This window comes from Rhipicephalus sanguineus, chromosome 1, assembly GCF_013339695.2.
Source record: "Rhipicephalus sanguineus isolate Rsan-2018 chromosome 1, BIME_Rsan_1.4, whole genome shotgun sequence".
Classification (NCBI taxonomy): domain Eukaryota; kingdom Metazoa; phylum Arthropoda; class Arachnida; order Ixodida; family Ixodidae; genus Rhipicephalus; species Rhipicephalus sanguineus.
This window is the reverse complement of record NC_051176.1, coordinates 270,685,864-270,704,471: the sequence shown is the minus strand read 5'-3', so window position 1 is coordinate 270,704,471 and position 18,608 is coordinate 270,685,864. Positions and strand designations below refer to the sequence as shown.

The window sequence follows — 18,608 nt, the reverse complement described above, 5'->3', positions numbered from 1 at the left end:
TATTGGAACGCTCGCTCCCTGCATGATAAAAAATAAAAAGATCGTTGTCTGGAAAGCGCTACGCAGACTTCAATTATTTGTTTCAGTAAATAAGTTTCTGTACCGTGTACTATCGTGAGTAATATGAGCTCGAACATGAGAGCACGTGGAAAATAGCCTTAAAACTGAGATAGGGTGATACGTGGATGGCGCTGCCGAAACTGGAGGGGAGAGGGGGGGCGCTGTTCTGCTGACTGTTGGTACTCCCGCCTCGCTAGCGTTGCTGCGAGATGTCGGCTGATTGCGTGCCAATGACCGCTAGCAATGATAACAAAATAAATAAATGAGGCTCAGCAAAATCCTCAGCCGACACCATCGAGATACCGATGCGCAAGCATGGCCTGCGCATCGTGGCAGTCTACGTCACAGCCGATATCTCAGCAGCTACCTAGTCTGATGTGGCTGTTCGCGTTGATGGGAATTCATATCACCGCTAGCGGCCACTGACACACTCTAAGATGCCGTTTCGCATCAACAATATCGAAGCGGGAGGGTCAACAGCTAGTGGAAGCGCGGCGCCCTTTCCGCTTTGTTTCCGACAGCCGCCGCTGCTAGAGTTACTGTATATGCTACCTGTAGGTAGCAGAGTTGCGCATCTGTCTTCCAAACGCCGCTAGCAACCACGCATTGCGGAGAAGCTGGCGCTCGGGCCAATTTTTGTATTTCTCGACGCCGCCGCTGCAGCGAAATGAATTAACACTATCCATCGACAGCCAATGTTTATCGCCGATCTTCGACACGCGAGACATGTTAATCGCCGACATGGTAGGCATGTCGCCTGCACAAACGGAGTGCGACTTCACCGCATAGCGTTGGTTGCTAGCCGGACCTATGCGCAACTCTGCTACCTAAAGGTAGCATATACAGTGACTCTAGCCGTTGCGAATCAGCCGACGTAAGGTTGAAGGCTGTTCGGCACGCGCTTGCGTGTTCGAGCTCATATTGTTCACGATAGTACCATCCAAAAATGAAGCTCATAACATGGCCCATATGGAACTGGAGAGAATTAACAGCTTTTCTACGTGCAATTAGCTTGTTTGGGAAAGAGAAAGTACTATTTGACAAATATCATCCGCATTTTTAAAGAAAAAGGAGCATTCTTTAGTGGCATGAAGGATTCCTGCACAGCGATAAAAAGCATATAAAACAAAACTCTGCACAAGGACTTCTCTTCAAGGCTGCAAGTTGCAGCCTTGAATGTCTTATAAATCTTATAATCAAATGTCTTATAAATCATTAGGCTTGTCTTTTACCAAATAATATCATTGGAGGTGGTCGTACAAACTGCGTTTTTTAATGTTTGTACATGTAAAAGTATTTAGCGAAGTTACAACGCCAAAGCGAGGCGAGGCGCATATAACTCTTAATAACCACAACAAAATAATGAAAGCTATACATAATGGAAACAAATAGAATAAAATAAATTGTGCTCGAACGCGGGCACTCAGGCGTACGCAAGAAGGGGGGGGGGGGCGCACCCCCCTAGTCAATTCAGACAGAGGGGGGGGGGGGCGAAGTCTGCCCCCTACTTTGACTTTGTAGTAAAGCGGGGGGAGGGGGGCAGCGATTAACCTTCCTACTTCCCTCCCCCCTGATGGGGAACCCTGCGCACGTCTACGTGCACACTGATGCTCGAACTAGCGCTTGCACAGTTCAGGTAGTTAAGGCGATTCGGCCACTGTTGCGACCGGCCTTTGGAGGCACCAGAGACTCCGGAGGAAGAGGCAGGAGGAAGGCAAACTTAACAGAGGGTTTTATTTACATGGGCGAGCAGTTTGTTTCTACATGACGATTTCGTCCTACAGGACGAGGATTTCGTGTCTACATGACGACGATTGCGCGTCGAATGAGCCCGCGGGGCTCGTTTTAAAGGGTCTCTTTCCCCAGATCCCTAGATGGGGGAATTTCTGCAAGTTGGGACGATCCAATCGCGTCCCACACAACACTAATGAGGGTGCCACCCACACTCGCCCAGGTCAGCGTCGTCAACTGGGGCGTGGCCACCGCACTCTGCTGCTGTTGCACCAAAGGGTGCAACCTGTGGTCCCCGCCATGTGAAGGCCGTAGGGCCATGGGTCCCACGCTCGGACACAAAAGGTCTGCAGCTCCGACGCACCTTGTCGATCAAATAGGGGCTGGTTGTCATCCGCGCGGTCGCCGCTGTCTCGTCAAGGTAGATTTGGCGACAGGAAACCATTACGGTCGTCTCGCCGTACCAGGATGGGCCAGACCGCACGGCGCCTCACGTCCCATCTCGGGAGGAGAATTCACGCGCTTGAGCCATGTCCAGGCAAGCAGCGCTTCGGCGCCCGGTTCGAAGAACAGGGGACGCCGCTTTCTTTTCGGTGCAGGGGCCGATCGTAACACCACACACAGACATGAAAAATTCATTCGAACACAAGTCAAGTTTAACGAACGGCTCCCCGTGCACGGGTGCCGGCATTATCAGGAAACCTATGTTACGGATGAATTAAAACGTCGGTACGAATTTAACGAAACGGAATGTATTTGCACTTAGGCGAGCTTCGCGCGGCGTACCTAAAACGAAGCAACATGCTGCGTTAAAATGACCCACACGCATCAACCCGAGCATCACGGTAGTTTTAGCGCACAAAACGAACACGGACGGAAAAGAACGACGCGGACACCACGTCGTTGTTTTCTGTCCTGTTTTTTTTTTTTTTTTCTTGTGCGAAAAAAATGCACTTCAATTACCAACAGGCCGAAGCATACGCGCCTTAGACACGCTTGACGCTTAGAGGTAACAGGCGCCGTCACAACCCAACTATTCTTAAATCAAAATAGTGGTTCATCGAGAGCGGGGCCCCCTTCCAACACCACCGCCGACAGGAGGGCACCGCCACAACTGCGTTCAAATCTCCCACCGAATCACAGCCGCGCATGCGCACACTGCTTTCAACACCAAACAAAGCAAAGCTTGCCCGCGCCTAATGTCACACAACTTTGCCTTCATCCCGATGAAACAGTACACTCACATATGCTCGCTACGTTAACAAATGCTCACCGATCGTCAACCAGTTAAGAAAAGCTTAGTTAACGGCGTTAGATCGCGCTCTCGGAGTTAACAAAGCGCTGGCCGTAGCAACGTGATAGTGGTACATACCGTTTCAGTTCGAGTGCTCCACGATATGAAGCTGCAGGTCTCCCTTTGAGTATAGTGCATCTTCGTAATAAGCAGCACTGGCAGAAGGTAAAGGACGAGCACACAGCGCACGCACACTTCAAACAACCGAAACACACCGATTGCAAAACTCGACCGATCGGGAGGCGATGCACAACACACGCAGAAAACGATGGAGTCCGGCGGCGTGTCTGAGCGCGTTGCTTAGGTCACGTGGTGATAGAGCTGTTCCGCGCGCTGCGCACGCGCGGCGGCTGCGCCGGCAGAGGAGGTGGCGCCCCGGCCGTTGTTGGGTCGCGTGGGCGCAGCTTTCTTTCTGCGGCAGTGTTATGTTTTGTTATGCTTTACACAGTGTATTCCAGGGGGGTAGCGAGAAATTTTTTTCGGGGGGGGTTCAACCATACTTTATGTATGTTCGTGCGTGTGTTTGTATGTGCACGTGTATATATACGCAAGCAAAACTCAAAAATTTCGGGGGGGGGGGGGGGGGGGGGGTTTGAACCCCCCCCAATCGCAGTAAGCATTGCGACGACACGGTAAGGGCTGCTTGACTACAAGCAGGGCTTAAAGTCTCCCTTCACTGGAGGGGAGGCCCTCACAAAGCGGCAATATATACGTAATATATAATCTCAAAGAAAAGATCGCCCAGCAGCGATCTTTTCGCCGCTAAACTGGTACTGCTGTGGTCTCAGCGGCTCTGCTACGCGCAGATCGTGGCTTGTTGGAACGCGGTGCGAGCTGTCATAGCGAAGAATAAACGCATGATTTCTCGATATATCTTTCAAGATCCACTTTCGCGGTCGTATTATCCAGTTTTGGCAAAAATGTGATGGTATTAAACTCATGAAAATGCATTATTTTCAAGGGATGTTGGCAGGAAATAAAAACGAAAACGTATTAGGCTAAAAAACGTATTATGCAGAATCGTGTCAACGAGATTTCACTGTATATGTATGCTATAGATTAAGCGTTAGGAGAGGTGTTTGCGATGATCACAGAGCAGTGAAGCCAACTGTCTCTAAACTGAACAAATGCTTATGAATGCTAAACAAATACATATATTATTCCGAATGTATTTCGGGCATTCATTCAACGTGTCAATCGAATCAAGCAATAAATGAAATTATTTTGGAAATGATTTCTCAAAAATAAATCTGGATGTAAAGGCTTAAATATATGTGAGCTCAAAATAAGTAACATCAGTTGACTCACTGCATTCAGAACCTCAGGCACGACAATGCTATATTTTATTTTCACAACCACTTGCCTAATAAAGTAGGCAAAATACGTGCGTCTTTGCAATTACAGCAGACTTGTGATGCACAACTAAAAGAATGAAAATTGAGTGGCAAGCTTAGCAGACCAAGGTGAACCATTACTGATTCACGAGCAGGTAGCTTCACACTCAGGTGCCTCGTGAAACAGTATCCTGTGCCAAGACGCTCTGTCGAACAGGGTGGTGACCCGTGGTTTCAGGAGGCGTTGCCCGTGGTGTTCAATGTCTCAGTTAATTGCATTCAGCAGTACAACGATACCTGTTTACACCTACGGGTTAATTCACTGCGTGAATTGACCCATAGGTGTAAAATACAAAGAACACCCATGGGTGTTTAACAGAACATACACCCATTGTACACCCAAAAATGAAAAAAGGGTGTGCGAAGGGTGTGCAAAGAAGACATTACACCCTTTCGGATAATATTGACAGAAAAAAAGGGTGTACGATAGGTGTATTATCGCAAATACACCTATAAGGGTGTGAAACGGTTTGCAGTGTAGTTGAGCGGCCAGCGAGAAAACTATGTTGATTAGGAATCATTGAGTTTTTCACACTAAAAGACAATATGTCGTGAAGAGCCAGCTCGAAGATCTTTGATGTGGCACATAGTAGAGAAATCGGGCGATAATTAGAAGCATCTGTTTTAGAGCCCGACTTAAATACTGGAAAAACACGAGCAGTTTTCCACATGCTTGGAAATGTGGAAGTGTCCAGGCAGTTATTAAATATCGTAGTTAGTACTGGGACAAATATACTACCATAAGCTTTTAGTATGGTGGAGGGGATGCCATCTGGCCCACATGATAAGGATGGTTTTAAGCGCTTAATGCATTCGCAGATAAGATTTTCATCCAGCGACAAAGCACTGGATGAGCTAACCGCCTTGGGCTGTTGTTTGATATCAGTGCTAGAGTCTGAGGCCTTATAAACGGATGGGAAATGCGTGGCAAAACAGTCAGCGACGGCATGCACTTCTACCCCATTTGAGTCCAGTAGTCTGAAGGACTCTCCGCTTTTGCTGGACCGTTTACGTACTACATACTTCCAAAACTCAGCCGGCCTGTCAGAGGCGCTTTTTTCTAAGAATTCAATATACGAACTATGATCCCGTTTATATAGGCGTTTAGAGAGAGTTCGAAGGAAGCTGAACTCTTCCTTCTACTCGCTGGATGGAGAACATTTAGATTTTCTGTGTGCGTGATCTTTATGCTTCAGTGCACTGATAAGTTCAGATGAGAACCAGTGGGGATATTTACGTTGTTTAGGTGTATATTGGGGAATAAAATTACGCATGCTGCTCAGTACAAGCTCCGTAAACCGATCAACCTGCTCATCAACATTTGGTTTGTCAGTAACCTGTGACCACTCAACGGTAGACAAGTGATGATAGAGGCCCGTGTAATCACCTCGCTTGAAGGAAAATCTCGGAGATTTGTTTACGTAACTGCTGAAGCTCGTTGTTTCGGCTGATGCGGATAATCTTACGTTAAGTGGTGGGTGGAATTTGTCCGGACGTACAAGAGAGATGTCGGAGCGGGAAACTTCTAGGGGTTGATCGTTTGACACACACAGGTCTAAGACGTTGCCACTGGAATTGACGACTGAGTTATGTTGCAGTAGGGAATTAAACGCCAGAAAGTCCAAGAGCAGGCTGCACTTTTTCTCTATGAAATGATTGTAATGAGAAAAAGTAAGCGTGCTCCAGTCAATTCCAGGTGCATTGAAATCCCCAAGAACAATAATTCTGTGCCCACTATGAGAAGATACCACAAGTTCAATGGAAGACATGACATCATGAAACGAGGCAGGGGACATGCTGGGCGGTAAATAGAAACATCCAATCAACAATTTTTCACTGCGCTCAAGGTTGGTTTCTAGCCAAATGGATTCTTCGATAGTTTCTAGGTCTTTCCGTCTAACGGATTTCAGTGAATTGTCAATGGCAATCAGCACGCCACCGCCTTTCTGCTTGGTTTCACTGAAATCTCGGTCACTGCGGAAGGTGGTGTAGGTCGGGGGAAAAAAGTCAGATGAGGGAATTTCAGCGCCTAGCCAGGTTTCAGAAATAGCAATAATAGGAAAAGAAGACGAAAGAACATTAGAGAAAAACTCTCGTGTCTTGGTACGTAGACCACGAGCATTTTGGTAGAATATGTCTACGTTACACGGCACTTTCGATTCCTGTCACTTGCTCAGAGGGATGAAGCATGTCATCGCGCAGCTCCCCACGAAATGGCTTGAAGAGGCATCCGAGGGGCCACATCGAAGGGTCATTCAGGCGTTGTAGTGTTTCCTTGTCGACTTCGATGTAGAACGAAGAATAGGACTGAAATTTGGTTTGAAGTCGCCGGCAGGAGATGGGAGACAGATCGAATGAAGCAATATGTTTTTTGATGTCAGCAACAGTGGTGTCCGGGCTCAGCTTCGTAACAAAAATGGCCTTTGGCCGTTGTGGCCGTTGTGGCCGTTGAGCTACAGATATATTCGATGTTGTCATAGCTCCAAAAGAGGCGGGTTTAATAATAATAATAATAATGATGGTAAAAGTCACCGTTTCACTGCAACAAACTGTAGTGTTACACGCAGTGAGCCTGGCAGCTAACTGTTTTGTATCCGATCTCGCGTAACTACAAAACGCTGGTGTAAGAGAATACGGCCGCTCCAGGGAGCGATGCTCGCCGCATAGCCACTTCGCGTTGAAGCGCAGCACGTAGAAGGGTATACGAGCCGCCCGCTGTGATTGCTTTCGAGATAGCGTGCGCGCCAGCGATCGCGACCACGCCCCTAGATTCAAAGTTTAAAGTGGCTGCTTGCGCGACAACCCCCCGTCCGCCCCCCACCTCGTGTCTTTTCATGGTCGTTAAAGACGAGCGGGGCGTTTCCTGTCTGCTTTGACGGCAGGCCTCCCGAGCGGGGTGATGTTATCGCATGCACCCTCCGAGCGACGGAAATGGGCCGGCTCGTTTGACCTCCGCTTCGGCCGCGTTCGTCGCCCCTGCTCGCGCGCTTTTACCCGCGGTAGAACATACAATAATAATAATAATAATAATAATAATAATAATAATAATAATAATAATAATAATAATCTTTGGGGTTTAACGTGCCAAAACGAAGATGTGATTATGAGAGACGCCGTAGTGGAGGGCTCCGGTAATTTCGACCACCTGGGGTTCTTTAACGTGCACCTAAATCTAAGTACACGGGCCTCAAACATTTTCGCCTCCATGGAAAATGCAGCCGCCGCGGCCGGGATTCGATCCCGCGACCTTCGGGTCAGCAGCCGAGCGCCATAACCACTAGACCACCGTGGCGGGGCACAGTAGAACATACAATGCGCGGGGGATCTTATCAAATTGGACTTCATATCGGAAGGACATGACGGCGACGGCAAAAGCCCATCGAGACTGTCCATATAATTGCTATCGCAATAATAATAATAAATACCAGCCGACCCAGAAAAGGAGACGATCCAAGGTAACCGTGCGATGCCCCCAGTGTAGTTTATGGCTGTACAGGCAGAGTTCTGCCGCAAAAGATGTTAACTTTAAAAATATGCGCTCCCATGAAGTGAAGCGACGGTTTTCTGCTCAATTGTAGTGTCAATAACAGGGGCACTGTTCTGGGAGTGCTGAGAAGAGAAGGGTGGTTCGAGGTGTACATCTTCAAGGCTGGGATCCCGTACTTCATAACTACACGTACAAAAAAAAAACAAATGAAGTCCACCGTAGTATCACTACCTAATTCGACTAGAGGCTCGCTCGAGTCCCGGTGCTTGAAGAGATCATTGAACAGGTAATGTCGCTGTGCCCCAGCGGCAATCCCTGTTCAAGAATTTTTTTTTCCCTCTATTATGAGTGGCGGCCCACAAAACTTAGCGTCCTTTGGTACTGTGCTGTCCCATATAAACGACATTCCCACTGTGACACGCTCGTGGCTACTGGGAATATGGCAGTGGTCCAATCGGCCACTTTATTCGGTCTTCTAAGATTCTTTAAAGCCATGTTCATGCAATCAAAATGCCCTTCGCGCGTACATAAATATACGCCGCGAACAAGGAGGTGTCACGTGAAGAAGTTGGATACATACAAGCATTCCCAAATCAGAACGGAACATGAGGTTTAACGTCGCAAAGCGACACAGGCTGTGAAAGACGCCGTATTGGAGGGCTTCGAATCATTTCAACCACCTGGGCTTATTTAACCCGCGCTAAAATCGCACAGTATACACGGGCCTCTAGCATTAGACTCCATCGAAATGTGACCGCTCGGCCGGGATCGAACCCGAGCCTTTTGGGTCAGTAGCCGAGCAGGCAAATAGTGATGACACTCGGGGCGAGATGTTTAGGTGATTGTGTGGCATTTTACCATCGAAATGACAAGAATAGCTATAAACATTTTCCCGGCATTGTCAATAAATATCTAATGTCTTGTGAAGCAACTGCAATTAAATAATAGCGTGCCCGCAGGCATTGTGGCTAGCTTAGAAGGACATGCACATGACGTAATCAGCGTAAGAACTGATATCAGGAACACGGCAAAAGTGACGGCCCGCTCCTTCTTTCTTTCTGTCTACCTTTCTATGCGTGCACCTGAATCTAAGCACACTTGCGTTTCGCCTCCATGGGAATGTGGCCGCCGTGGCTGGGAATGGAAACCGAGCCCTGGAGCTTACAGCAGCGCGACATCTTGACCAGTTAACACAGCGGGTACGGATTTAGACTGCAATGTACTCTACTGTTGGAGAGCAATAAACGTGTCCGCAATGCAGGCAATCTTCATTTGTGTTTAGAAAAATGGTTGACGATTTGGTCGACGACTCTGTTAGAGGAGAGCTGTGGACAGCTGTCCCTGTGTAGACGATCTACCGTACAACACCGAACACAAGGTGAATACTTAGAAAAGTTCCGTATATCTGAGACCGGCTCTCATATTTGGGGATTTCCACACGCGATAGTTTTGATGGTGTGCAGGTCGCTATGCCACGGCGGCTAACGTTGGAGCGGTGGCCCCTGTCACGCGCAGGCACGTGACATTGCTGGTGGATCGCGAGTCGCACACCGTCAGGGACATTGACAGAGAAAACATCACAGCATATCCACGAAGTGAATGATGATGAAGGAGCTTGCTCCAGAGGTCAAATCCGGTAAACCGTGAATCCTCTGTACATCTGCTCAATCATCATCATATAAAAAAGTGACACGAGAGTTGTGGTGTGATTGTATATACACATTATATACACAATGTTTGTAATTTACATATCGATGCACTATACACACAAATTTACATGTTGATGCAGTATATACATTTTGTTGAAGAGCTTATTTACGGATCACATAAGCTCGGGGGAACGTTTTCCTTTCAGTATAATGGCTTCTTCTGCTTCGCGGGCTCTCAGCTCGGGGTCCGCTTGTGTTTGCGCCCGCTTCGCTTCGGCATCGCGAGGCCGAAGAGAGACGCCAGCGCCGACAGCAAGCACAAGCCACTACCAGCACCGAGGCGGCGGCAGCAGCGAGGTCTTGCGATGCTAGTGTTCATGATGAGGAGCGGTAGTGAAGTGCACTGAGTGATGTCCGGCGAAATAGAAAGGAAGCGCGCCAAGAGCGAGCGCTATCTAAGGCGAGACCCTCTAGCGGTCTACTATCAAACTAGAGATTTTTTTTTGTTTGTGGTTTTCTTTTCTTTTTTTTTAAGTGCACGATTCAAGGGCGCGTGCTCCGCCGAGAGCGCAGCACGCGCCCTCGAATCAGCGGAGGGCACAGCTGCGTCTCTAGCGGGAGCAATGAGATCTAGGGTACACGGCAGGAGGGACAAGAGACAACCCCCCAGCAATAGGAGCAAGCCCCTAAAAAGCCACTTTGGTAGAGCATCGGGGCGTTAATCGAAGGTCGCAGGTTCGGTCCCTGCCGGCGGCAAGTTATCTTCTCGTCCACTTTACTTTCTTCACATTTATATTCTAATTACAACAAATAACACCCCCTATACTTTCCTTGGTATTATAGTCTGGTAGTTCTCATTAATATTGTGTCTAACAAAGAAAAAACGAGCCCTTAAAAGTAATCTTTTCTTCATTCACAGCGCTACACATACGCGCTTAAGTGCTCCGTCTGACGCCAAATCCAGACCGTACTTGACGCGCCTACTTTATCCCACTCTACAATGACCACATTGTACCAACCTGCCGAGCGCCCCGGGCAGATATTTTCCGCATCTTGGGGAGCTGTCCCAATTAAATCCCTGGCGGTAGACCTTAGATACACATAACCACTAGAGCTTTCCCTAATTTCATCTCGATTTTTTTTTCTTGGAAGCTCACATAAGATTGCAAAAATTCATCTGAAATCCTGGTTACTTTCTGTCATACATTTCGCGTTATTATGTGCTCAAGACTTGAAGGGTGCGTTTGCCAAAAGATCATTTGATCTCATACGTTCCAGATTATTAAAATCTCAATATTTCTATACAAGACAGATGACCTGTGAGAAGGCATGTTTTTATAAAACAAAAAGCAAGAGAAAAAAAAGATGATTTAAGCCAAAAATTACACCATCTCCCGCTAAAGGGGACCATGAGGCGATGCGAAGCCGGAGCACTTGCACGATCGCGTTTCGTTGGCGTTCGTTGGGCATGCTACCGACCTCGCGTCGTGGAACGCGAAGAGGGACGCTACGCGCGTCATATCTTCCATCTAGCCTGGCCATTAATTCTCACAGGGCAAGCGGGGAACGCGGTCGACAGACGGGCGAGAGAGCGGGACAGCGTAGGAGTGGAGAGAGAAGGGGAGGGGACGCGCATGCGCTCGAGCTCATCGCGGCGTTGCGCAGGAGAGAATTTCGGCATGTCTAGCCCGCGTTTCAGAGGACGAGTGGAAAGGGGGAGAGGGGAAGTGGAGAGGGGTATGGGAGAGGGGGAGAGGGAAAGTGGAGAGGGGAAGTGGAGAGGAGGTGTGTGGAGAGGGTATGCGCATGCGCAGTAAGGGTGGTCACGCCGCACACCACCACCACCGGATTGAGCTCCGCCTTAAGATACTTCGCATCTAAAAAAATAATTGCGTGTGTTTCACGTGCCAAAACCACGGTATGATATGAGGCACGCCGTAGTGGCGAGCGCCGCCGCTGTGGTCCCGTGCTCGGCTGCGGACCAAAAACCCGCGGGTTCGATCTCGGCCGCGCGGCGGTCGCATTTCGGTGGAGGCGAAATGCCAAAGGCCCGTGTACTGCGCGACTTCAGTACACATTAAACAACCCGAGGTGGTCGAAGTCTTCAGGAGCCCTCCACTGTGGCCTGTCTCGATCATAGCCCGAGTCGCTGTGGGACGTTATACCGCGGAAAGCAATCAACCAGCGGCTGGTAGCCATGAAGAAAAACGGCGCATGAAGACAAGGGACAGGTTGAGAAGAAAACAGTACGTTTGTACTGTTTTAAATGCGAAGCATTTCTTAGCGAACATTTGGCACTTTGAGCGTTTATATCTATCTATCTATCTATCTATCTATCTATCTATCTATCTATCTATCTATCTATCTATCTATCTATCTATCTATCTATCTATCTATCTATCTATCTATCTATCTATCTATCTATCTATCTATCTATCTGTCCGCCTACGTCTGAGTGCTCTCATGATCGCCTCCTTAACTTGGTGTAGATCAATATTGGTATGTGATGGTAAGAGAATTTGACGAACATGACTGTTTCGTCAAGACATGCATAACGTGAAAATACTGTCGAGTACGTCGTCAAACCCTTTCCTCAAGACACGTGTGGCACATACCCCTTTACCATGCGCCGCGGTGTACGGGTATGCGCCACAGGTGATTGACAGTTTATATCTACCGAGGAACGGCGAGAACAGACATCGGTAGTTTAAATGCGAGAGCGTTAAGAAAAACCGGACATGGGCAGCGTTGATCCGACGAATGGAAAGAATAAAAATTAGGATCCCAGCAGGAATCGAACCCAAGCATTCCGCGTGGCAATTGGGTATTCTACCAGAGCCACGCCAGGTCTATAAAATGGTTTGGAAAAACAGCCTATGCAGGCGTAATGTCGGTGCAAGATCAATTGTGGTTGTGGTGCTGGCTATCTAATTTTACAAGAAAGGAATAAACACTACATATGTACTCCTACGGTACAAGCGTCATATAAGATTAATGTCTGTGGTTCCAGTGTTGCCTCCGCTTTTACAGAAGTCTAATAAACCTTGCATTTGTACTCCTATGATTCAGCAAGCTATATTGAAGCATTGCTCGGCCACGGAGCAATACGTTAACGAAAGCTACGTATGATAATCACATGATTGCACCACAATGTGGACTTAGTTTCGATAACACTGACGTATGTACTCTAACGTGAGGGCTGACATTACCTCGCACCATAAGTTACCATTTAAACGCCAATGTTGTCGACGCGCCTGGTAAGCCCATCATGTGCGCACAGCTATACTACGCTTACAAAAACACGCCGGTCCACCTCACAACGATTGGCTCAATGCCATCAAATACAGCATAGAAGTACTCGCTGACTGCTTCGCATGAAACCGATACCCACAGGCGGTGGAATCTGCCGAATTTTCTTTTTTTTACACCGGATTAATTTCGACCACCTCGGGTTCTTAACGTGTGCGCCTGAATCTAAGCACAACGGTGTGCCCTCGAGCTCATCAGCGCGACACCGTTTTCAGCTGCCACAGCGCGCACGGTTTTACTACGATGTACTTTGTCCTGAATGCCAGTAATCGTCATCTGTGTTAAGAAAAATGGTTGACGATTTAGAGTACTAAGTAATCTATTAGAGGAGAGGTGTGTGCAGCTGTTTCTATTAAGACGCTGTACAAAGACCTTTTGTTTACCATACAAGATGTGACAATACTTAGGAAGATTGACTGCCTCTGCGACATGCTCTCATACTTGGGGATTTTTTCAAGCAATACTTCTGATGGTGTGCAGGTCGCTATGCCACGGCGGCTAACGTTGGAGCGGTGACACCCGTCAAGAGCCGGCCCGTGACATTGCTGGTGGATCGCGAGTCGCACACCATCAGGGACGTTGACAGAGAAAAAAAATCGCAGCATGTCCACGAAGTGAATGATGAAGAAGGAGCTTGCTCCAGAGGTTAAATCCGGTAAACCGTGAATCTTCTGAACATCTGCTCAGTCATCATCATATAAAGAAGTGACACGAGAGTTCTTGTGGTGTTGATTGTATATGCACAATGTTTATAGCACAAGGTTATATAACGCAATGTTATACAGGGTGTTTCAAGAAATGTGTCCAACCTTCTCAAAAAATCAGGAAAATTCGATACTTGGTTGCTGCCTTCAGAATTTGTTTGTCTGTAGTGGCAAGAATTTTAAGATGGTTAAAGAAATTATTTGGGACTGTAATTAAAAAATTCAAATAATTAACTTTTTAATTAGTGGAGTCAGGTGGTTTTGTCAAATAGGAGAATTGAAGCTCTTCATGCCAGAAACCCAACCCAACTTTGAGATTTCGAAAAAGTGTCCTCTAGTAATAATTACGAAGTTATGAAATTCAACCAAATTCAATGGCGAAACCTAAACAGAAACAAGGAAGAACGCAACTGCCATATTCTTCTGAGACGTCCAAGATGAGTGAATGACTTTTTCTGTAGCGCTAGGCATCCTAAGATGGTTAGAGACATGACTTGAGACAGTAATTAAGAAAGTTAAATTAATTAACTTTTTAATTACTGGAATTAGGTGACTGTGTCAAATTGGGGAATTGAAGTTCTTCGTGCCAGAAACACATCCCAACATTGAGATTTCGAAAAAGCGGCCTCTAGTAATAATTAAGAAGTAATGAAATTCAACCAAATTCGATGGCTTTCCCTATTGACAGCCATTGCATTTCACTGAATTTCATTACGCCACAACAATTACTAGAGGACGCTTTTTCAAAATCTCAAAGCTCAGATGGGTTCCTCGCATGAAGAACTTCAATTTTCCCATTTGACACAATCACCTAACTCCACTAATTAAAAAGTTAATTAATGTAACTTTCTTAATTACTCTCCTAAATGATGTCCTTAACTACCTTGAGATTCCTGCCGCTACACAAAAAGCAATTCTGAAAGCCCCGAGCAAATATCGCATTTTCCTGATTTTCTGAGAAGGTTGGACACATTTCTTGAAATATATACACAATGTTATATACCCAATGTTTATAATTTACATATCGATGCACTATATACATAAATTTACATATTGATGCAATATATACACTTTGTTCAAGAGCTTATTTACGGATCAGATAAGCTCGGGGGAACGTTTTCCTTTTAGTATAGTGGTTTCTTCTGCTTCGCTGGCTCTCAGCTCGGGGTCCGCTTGTCTTTGCGCCCGCTTCGCTGCCGCCTCGCGGGCCCGTGCCGCCTCCAGGTCCGCTTGTCGACTATCTTCGGCATCGCGAGGCCTCGCTGCTGCCGCCGCCTCGGTGCTGGTAGTGGCTTGTGCCCTTGAATCGTGCACTTGATCGCGTGCTCCGCTCTCGGCAATGAGAACTAGCGTACACGGCAGGAGGGACAAGAGACAACCCCCCAGCAAAAGGAGCAAGAACCTAAAACGGAACTCGGAAGTTCGCGCTGGCTAGCGATTGATTGTGTTGGCTTGCGTTGGCTTGAGATTACCAGCGCTACACATACGCGCACGAGTGCCCTGTCTGGCGCCAAATCAGACCGTACTTGACGCGCCTATTTTGTCCCACTCGGCATTATCCATTTTGTACCAACCTGGCGAGCGCCCCGGGCAGATATTTTCCACGTTTTGGGTAGCTGTCCCAAGCCCTTGGCGGTAGACCCTGTTTTCAACCTTTCCCTTTCTGCGTGCAAGACGGCTATTCGGGCCACCGGCTCGGATGACCAGCTCTGGCTTTAGGACCGGACCTGCTTAGAGATATCGGCCAAGGGAGTCTCGGAAGTCTATTTGCTCAACTACATTTAAATACATGTATATCACATAACGTTTCAACCACCACCAGCACCACCGCACATTAAAAAAAAAGATCTTTAGGCGACCTTAATGTTCCAATTAAGTGGTTTGACTGGCGCTAGCCTCTAGCGTTTGGTCAACTTTTGGTTCACTTGGGTAGACTTCAAGTTAACTTTCGGTCGACAACCTGCTTAGCTTCAGTGTACATACACAATCTACTGGAACCGGCTTGTTCATTGTCGTCCACTTCATTGGTTAAACTGATGAGCGAATGAAGGCTTCTGTAGTGTGTATATATGCCATCTTGATGGCAGATAAGCACAAGAAAGAAATGTACGCTGTCCTTTTCGCATTAGGTGAAAGCCATCGTAATCGTCTTTTTCGCCTTGTTTTTCTCCTCAGTCGATTGGATTGATCCTCCCTCCCCACTCCACCTGGAAGCCTTCTGCACCTCACGTGGTTTTCCACTGCATCCAGGATCGGCCAATCTGTGACCGAGCGACGTTGTAGTGTGTTGAAATCTTTACGTGACGTCATGTGACACTGATGCCATGTGACTTTCAGTACGCCGTCGGCACACCTACGTTTACTTGAGTATCGCGTGAATTTTCGCCGACTTTTTTTTTTTTACTTTTCTCCGTTTTGCATCATTCGCGTGGACGCCGCCGCCGACAATGTCTCGCGACGTACCGTGTGGTCTCGTCAAATCTCAAAAATCTCTTCACTCATGAGACACACTAGAAGGCTTTCGCCTTAACAGCCTTCAATGAACCCATTCAGTTCAATGAAAGAAGGCTGTTCTGTTGTGGGTGTTCGTCTTGATGACACATGCCTACAAGATAACAGTTTGCTCTCTCAATGAGCTCGTTCACTTAATTTTCATTAATTATCCCCACAGTTGATCGGCCTTTGTCTATACTAAACTTATGCTCCGGTATCATATGTATCCTATGCAACGCTTCTCTGTAACCACTACATCCTTCTTATGTGAGCTTTTATTTTTTATTGGGGTTTCATAACATTCGAGCCGACGCTCAACTTCCGGCTTCCTGGGGGCGAATTCTGGTGTGCTCCGTGAGAAACATAATGCCGCTAAGGGTTAGCGCCATATATATATATATATATATATATATATATATATATATATATATATATATATATATATATATATATATATATATATATATATATTATATATATATATATATATATATATATATATATATATATAAACATTTGGCTGTTCCAAATCCGGGGAACAATAGCCTCAATTCATCGCCATGCTGGCTCGGAGGGTCCTGACTTCTACTGGCGCCCCACAATAAGACATGGCGACAGGACAAGTGTAGCAGCGAAACATATCAATGTAGATTAATCGTATAGACATAAATTAAGGCCGACACTCCGTGTAGCGCAGGTGAGAAGTAAGTTAGAACTGAACCAGGGGCACAAAGGCACCTTTGTGCCTTTTAAAGTGAACGAAAAAGCACCCTTTCCATCACTGGGATCTGAAACACAACTTCGAATTACGCGTTAGATGATCTACCAAGGGAGCTACAACGCAGGTCGGCTTCTCGGAAACGATCGCTCTAAACGGAATCTCATGCTTGTGCGTCTTTGCGGCGAAAAACACATGCATCAGCGCCCCCTTGCTCTTCCGAACTTCACTTGCTGGCTTTGAAGCGAGAACATGTGCAGTAGGCCAATGGCACGGGCTCTCACCTTCGCTGGCTTCTGAATATGTTAAGCACGTTAAATCTCAACATTAATTAATTAATACCCGTAGAAACATGTACCGTGGACAGATATTACCAACGACTTGCGACATCTTGAGCTGCTCAGTATATTAAAGCGAATCTCTTTTACCCTCCTTCCAGAAATTTTCTTAATTTTCTTAAATTGAACCATTTAGGTTGCATAGATACTCACATTTTGAAACCCACTAGATCGCCTCAACGGGGCGTGGTGCGTGTTATTTGTATGACCAAAACTAAAAAAAAAGGTAATGTAATAAAAACGTGAACGTTGTTTTATTGACATCCATGCTGAAAACGAACACGAGAGTTTTTATATATTACGCTAATGACTGAACAAGTTCGATGAATCTGCAATGCGCAACGTACACAACTGTTAAATATAACAAACGTTGATTCCCAGCTTAATTGCTGATGTTGATTTTTATTGCTTTTGTCTCTTCAATACACATTTTTCTTGTCAAAGTATTTTCTTCATGTTACATGCTGTTCGCTTCCCATACTGTCATGTACGACTTCATATATATCGCTACCCACTCTGCAACAACTTCCGCTGGAGTCAGCAGTATTATCAAACGACAAACAAAGCTTTCCAATCAGGGCACACTTATAAAACAAGCTATATATTTACTTCTAAATATATTAGCTGTCGCAGCAATTCTGCCTGTCTAAAAAATAAATACAACACTGACTATTCGTTCGCGGTTTTCTGATACAATAGTATAATTGTGTGCAGGACTTTGATCTCGCATCGTACGCTTTTCAGAAGTTGATTGTCTTGCGAACCAACACTTCGTAGTCGGTGTAGCGGTGTTCGTCACCACCATACGGTATATACAGACACTTGTGTGATGGGTGCACTTTGCCAATGGTCAGCGTTCCGTTGTGGAAGGTGCGGCCGATGTACAGCGGTTCTCCTTTACTGGTCCTGCCGCCCTGTATGGCTGCATTTGGCACCGAGCCCTGGGAAGTTGGCACCCACGCCATCGGAGGACCACCAGAGATGAGCACCTGACAGGATAGACAGGAATAAAACGTGATAGCGTGTGTGATCGCTTTCCAATGACCTTGTGAACGGGGATCTTGCGAATGTTTATCTCGGTATATATCACTGGCCTAGCCATTCGTCATTGTCTAGTTCTGCGTATTGCCGGCGTTCGTCTTATACGTACCATAGGCATGTGTAAAATGTGGTAGGACTCGCTTTTGAGTTGGTTCGTGCATAGACGTCATCTCGGGAAGATCTAAATCAGGATCACATGTGATCTAAATCAGGATCACAAGCACCCAGTTCCAGTTTAACAGTAAAAGAATGTCTTACTGTGCGGCAATGCCAATGCGTGCATGTTAACTTTGAAATTGAGTGTGTTATTCTCCGGTGAAGTCACAGGCCAGAGCAACTTATAGCTAGCTTCAGCCGGCTTCTCTGCCTTCTACAAATAAACTTTTCTCT

At 46.6% G+C, this 18,608-nt stretch overlaps 1 pseudogene; it reads right to left on the bottom strand.

Moving 5' to 3' along the window:
- Nucleotides 1-18,608, bottom strand: part of LOC119382833 (uncharacterized) — an 85,649-nt pseudogene that overhangs the window by 23,851 nt on the left and 43,190 nt on the right.